Raw genomic sequence first — 6,018 nt, forward strand, 5'->3', positions numbered from 1 at the left:
AATCAAAGTGATGAGTTAGTGCAGTTGTTTAATTAAGCTGAGAGAAAGGCTCAAGTGATTTATCTCAACCAATTACTGCAACCAGAAGATATTTCTTCCAACTAACATTGAGTGTGGTTTCATAGGGATTTTCTCTTTTAGGCATCATCTTCCACTTTCAACAATAAAATAGTACCTGAGGGAACAGGAAAACAACACCCCTAACATCATGAAATATACTAAGAAACTAAAAGTTGGTTAAGAACTTTATGTGACTTACTTGATATGAAGTCTACTGGGTCCAAACAGAACAAGCATAACAGCAGATAGAAAAGGGGCCATATGAAGAAAATGTGAGTCTGGGACTGAATCTTTGTATTAGTGTCCAGCTGGCCATATTACTAGCCAGATGGCAGGTTCAATATCAAGCCCTTGGAAGGGTCATCCCAGTAAATTACATGACCTGCCAACTGAATTTGGGGGAAAAAAAGCTACATCTATCATGTCCATCTGCTGGGCAGACAAATAGCCAGAGAAGAATTTCTCGTAGTCCTATATAAGATCCAGGGCTGGAGCTAAGTGGTAATTCCTCAGAGTACAGATTATACCAAGATGTTACCTTAGCTCTGCACAGTGCAAAACAGTAACTTGTCTTGTAGACATGTTTAAGACAATCTCTTCTGTATGTATTAGATGAAATCTCTCTTACCTTTTAATATTTCTTTCCATGTTACCATTTGAATCTCGCATCTCTGATGTAAGGGTTTATGACGAGTGGCAAAAGAGCTGTAGAAATGTGGGAAATGGGCATCAGTGTGTTGGAAAGCATTTGACACAGTCTCGTTGATATGAACCCAGATCATCCTGAAAGTTCTACAATGGCCTCCTCAAAACATGCCTTTGAAGTAATTTGTTGTTTCTTATGCTGCGTGTAGGACAAATACAATACTTGTGCCTAGAATTAGTCAAAGCTTGTGATAAACATCCCTACCTCAAGATCTCCTCTGAAAAGATTTCCTTTTCCAACCAATAGGTCTCTGAATTGAGGCAGTTTGTTGTCCAGTTTGGAACATACAGCATCAATATTTCAATAAAAAAAAAAAGTCTTACAACCTCACCAAATTTACATGGGACTTCAGATAACTGTGCAAATTGGAAATAGCATCTGGAGAGGCTATCTCTACACTCCTTTTTGCTCCAAACAGTAGATCCAGCAGATATTCAATAAGAGGATAGTACCAGGAATACCAGATAGGACCATGAAATCACTGATAACTTGCCATTCAAGATTGTTTTCTCCCTGTGGCCAAAAGAAAATTATGGTCTAGTTAGAAGATGACTTTTTGTGCTGACTCTTGCTGCACATTTAGCAGAACTAGGACAACTTTTGTTTGTGAAAAAGTGCCAAAGTGCTCTATGCACAAGGGTTTAGTGCATTGTGGTTTTGGATGGCCTTTTACAATCATCTAGACTGTTTTACACAGTCAGAGCAGTACTGTCACAGGAGCAGGAAGAAAAGGAACATTCGAAGTTGCTGTTCTATCTAAAGTTATAATGAAGATTGCTGCCAATATTCAAAGGTACATTAATACACTCGAGTATTTTCTTTAACAGTAATGTTTTGTTTTAGCTGTCTTATATCTTTAAGCTGCTAAAAGGTTTGAAAATTACAGTGCAGTAGCTTACTTGCAATCATTTTTATTTATGGTGAAGTATTGTTCTGGACAGCAGAAGATAACTGCATCCTTTATTTTGTCCAGGACTGGATCAGGGGAACTGGGAAGCAATTAAGAAATTAGCTTCTAAGACACACCTCTGATCTGAACTAAAACACAGATGTAGATGCACCTCTAGCCAATTGATGCAGCACAGTTCACGTCTAGTAAATCCCTCACTCCTAGGCCTAGAGTAATAACTGAATCTGCAGTAGGGAAATTTGAGTAGGAAAGTAACAGAAAGATCATGACAAATCTCTTGTTCTCCTCTGCTCTTCATGAACTCCAAGAGGGAAACAGCTGATGAAGGCAAGCGCTGAATGCAGGATACTTGGTTACTCACTTAAAGCTACTTTATCATCTGCACTACACACTGTCACATCGACACTGTGCACGGTGTATGTGTACACTGCTGGTATATGCTAGCAAGGAACATAGAGGACCCAAAAATCTAACAAGAAGGAAGTTGGAAGAAAAAAGAAACAACTTGTGAAGGAATCAGCACTGAATTAAAGAGTATTAGAGAGCTGTTTCTTCACCACAGTGTGACATGTTCGCTATATTAGTGACTTCCTGTTTTCTCATGAAAGTTTGATGATTGCCTGTGATCAGTTACACTTTTCCTCATCTTTTTGCCTTTTCATCTACAGGGTAGTTTAGATACAATAACTAGCAAGTGTTTGAGAGGAAGGAAAACTCATTGTATATTTATTAATAGGTTTATGAAAATTCCACCTTGTCTGTCAGTATATTGTCTTTTTAGTATTGGTTATCCTCTGTGAGGTGAAATATTTTAAACTACTTCCTATTCAGCTTTAAAATGTTCAATAAGATAGATATATAATTTCTACAACTTGTATGAGCATTATAGATATTGTGTTCCAGCTCCCCATACCTTTTCAGATTCACTATGATTATCTGATATTTATGAGAATTTCGGGGGTTTGTCAAGATGCTAACGGAAGTGGTGACAGTGTCTAGAATATGGAGTGACATATAGCTTGCAGTAGAGTTTCTTAGCGAGGACAAAAATGTGAATAGGTTGACATGTTATCATCACAGTACACTCACATAGACACCAGCCAGACTTGGAGAACTGTGTCTGTGTTTCTTGATCAGGGGAAGAGTTGCAGACTTTTGGACAAAAGCAACAATTGTAGTAAGTGAATGTCAAAGGATTCTCCCACTGTTTGAGTCAGCAAGAGCAGTGCTAAGTTCATCTCTTCCAGAAGAAATTTTTATCACTCTCAGTTTAGTACATGCTCTTGACTCTGTGCGACGCTTCCGAAGGCTGTATTTACCTGGGCAGTAGCTTAGTGTCAGTAGGCAGAGCAGTAACACAGCAGCACCCATGTAATTGAAGACACAGCATGCCATTGCCTGTAATGAAGGCTGCTATATAGGAGGTTACCGAACGTTTGGGAGCGAGATCCGAATGAGCTGTTGCAGCCATTAACTACTTTGTCTTTATCCTTTTCATTCTGTTTGAGAGCTTAGTTCCAGGCTAGCAGCCTATGGCAGCAGGTAGCAAAGATGAGGTTTCACTGAGACACAATTCCCAGAGAGAAAATATATGACTAAATCATGCTTGCTAGGTAATGTCCCATTTATAGGTTGTGGTTGGAGATGGCCTTATCTGTTTTCCTTTATGCACCAAGTGATTAAAACCTCATTTTCATTTCCTTTTGTACCTTACTGTTATCGTCCAGATAATTTCAATGTCCTTAATCAACATTTGCAGAAGTGAACAATGCTGTGCTAATAACACTGTTATGCCATAAGCGTTTCCTAAGCCATCGGTAAATGTCAGATTGTCCCATAATTGGAGATAGAAACATGGAAGAAACTGGCAAAGTTTCTATGGTCTATGGTCTAGTAGCTCTAATACGGTCTATGATTCCCAGCTGTCCTGTATTTAAGCAACAGACATTTCTTCATTTCATATTTCTCAGCTTTGCATAAAAATTTTTATGAATTGGTTTATAGATTTTAAAATGAAACACACACACACACACACACAAAAAAAAAAAAAAAAAAAAAAAAACCCTCATAATACCCAACTTAAGGAAAGGTTTATTCCTACTCAATGAAGGACAACTGTTTATATAAAAGGGAAGCGGATGACTAGAGAAAAAGATACACAAGTTACCATTCATTACCTGACCCACAAAAAAAAAGCAAAGATGATGAGCAAGCTTGTTAACAGACATGACACTCCATGCAACTATGAAGCACTTGCTGAAACATTTGGGATTTTAGTGCCAAACATCTTGATCTTATCACTACCTCATTACATGGCTAAATAATACAGAAGTGAATGTGATGTGCTCTCTCCAGCGACGACGTTATCCCATAAATGGAAAAGTGTGAAAGATGGAATGTGCTACATAAGCAAAAAATACAGACGGAGGCCCTAATTTCCACAAAAATCAATGAGCCTGGTCTGTGCTTTGCACTTGCATAGTACCTTTCATCTTTCCTATGCTACTGCCTCACCAATTAGAAAAATTTAAAATCCAAGATAGAGGCAGCAGCTGCACCATACAAAAAAAGCAGCGTATAGAGCCCAGGATATGAAGAAAATCATGCATGTTGCTCCTAGAAGGTTAAATTACAGAAAGTTAGAAGCCAAAGATAGATAACCATTCTGTCACCTTTATCTTGTATTCTTCCAGTTTATTTATTTTTCAGGTAGCATGGCTTTCTTATCAAATCTTATGAGCTCAGATGCCCTACATGGAAGTTTACTCTGAGCGTAGTTCTCATCTTAAGAAGCTTGGAGAACAATCAGGTTTTGACCTCCTTCATGGTTATGATTTACCTTCCTAAATGACATTCCTCTTCTTCTTGAAGTGCCGAAGACATAGCACTTTTTTTTATTAATTGAACGCCACTATGACTCAGCTTGTCTGTAATCACTAAACAATGGGAACATGACAGTTTCTGGCAGAGCACATGAGACATTTTATCACCATAGACAGTCAGACAGTCAAGATGGTATGACTGCAAGGGAGAAAATACACTAGGTCAAATTATAATATGGAGGAGGCAAGAAAAACTCGCATCAAAACAATATTTCAGAACCACGTAATTCAGGTTGCTGCCCATGGTCCATTCTGAGGCTGTGAGGACAAGTGGCACAGCCTACCTCCCATCTGCATGGTCAAACTCTCTTATTCCCCAAAGCAGGGTGCTCTGCTCCACCAGCCTGTGGGAAGAATATCCTGGATGGTACCAGCATCTGAACTGTGCTGTTGCACAGGGAGCCTGATCCTATGCTCTCTCTAATTTCTTAGCACAGATACAGCCAAAAGTCCACTGTGTCATGTAGATGTCTGAGCCCACCCTGAGCCTGCCTGTCTCAAATACTGTTGAGGCTGTGCTGCAGAGCTGCTGTGGCCTGCTCTGGCTAAGTCCAGGCAGGTTTGGTGGCAGCAGAGTTCATGCTCATGTTCACATGTTTGGGATGCGTTGGATACAGGCAGGGGTGGATGCATCCTGCTCAGTCCAAACCAGTGAGTCTGAACTCAACTCAGTCATCATGCAGCTTCTCTAAAGCCACTTGGACAACCTCATTAAAGCCAGCAATGAGGAAGGAAAGAGCAGAGTCATGGTACTTCTGCCTACTCACAAGCATGCTCTTCTCACAGAGTGGACATGGCCAAGAGACTGTAGTCCCCTAGCTGATATCTGGGATGTATACATAGTGACGGAGGCACAAAACTAGGTGTATGTTCACTTGAATCTCTGTTTACAGATCCTTCTATCATAAGTTTAGAGGTCCTTGAGTGTATGTGGTTATATGGTGCATGAGATAAAGTTAAGCCTAAACTGTAAAACCAGTATTTTTTTTTTTGTGGATGGTTCTGGAAAAGATATGGTTAAGGTTTGCATGAAAATGAAAAAATGTTCTAGAGACCGTTGACTCTGATTAGAACTAATCTAGCCAGCTCAGCATATTTAAATGTTACTGTGATCTGGTCACCCATAAGAACTATCAGAAAGCCCATTCTCAGAAGAAAAAAAGTCACTTAAATATCGCAGATAACCAAAGACTGGAGACTTTATGGAGCAAAACAACTCCTTATTCAAAGCTCTGTTAAGACAAAACTCTCCTTGGCCTCTGTGAACTCTGAATAAAACTTGAAAGCAGATCATGGCTATCGCATTACATCAAATATTTTATTTTTTGCATAAATGCAGTCTACAATGACTATAAATAAACCCAATTATTTTCTGGAAAGTCACTGCTTGATCCACAGGGGAGGAATGCCACACATTCTTTCCTCCTTTGATTCTTAAAAGACAAAATATTTGGTTTCAT

The sequence above is a fragment of the Rhea pennata genome, chromosome 2, assembly GCF_028389875.1.
Source record: "Rhea pennata isolate bPtePen1 chromosome 2, bPtePen1.pri, whole genome shotgun sequence".
Lineage (NCBI taxonomy): Eukaryota > Metazoa > Chordata > Aves > Rheiformes > Rheidae > Rhea > Rhea pennata.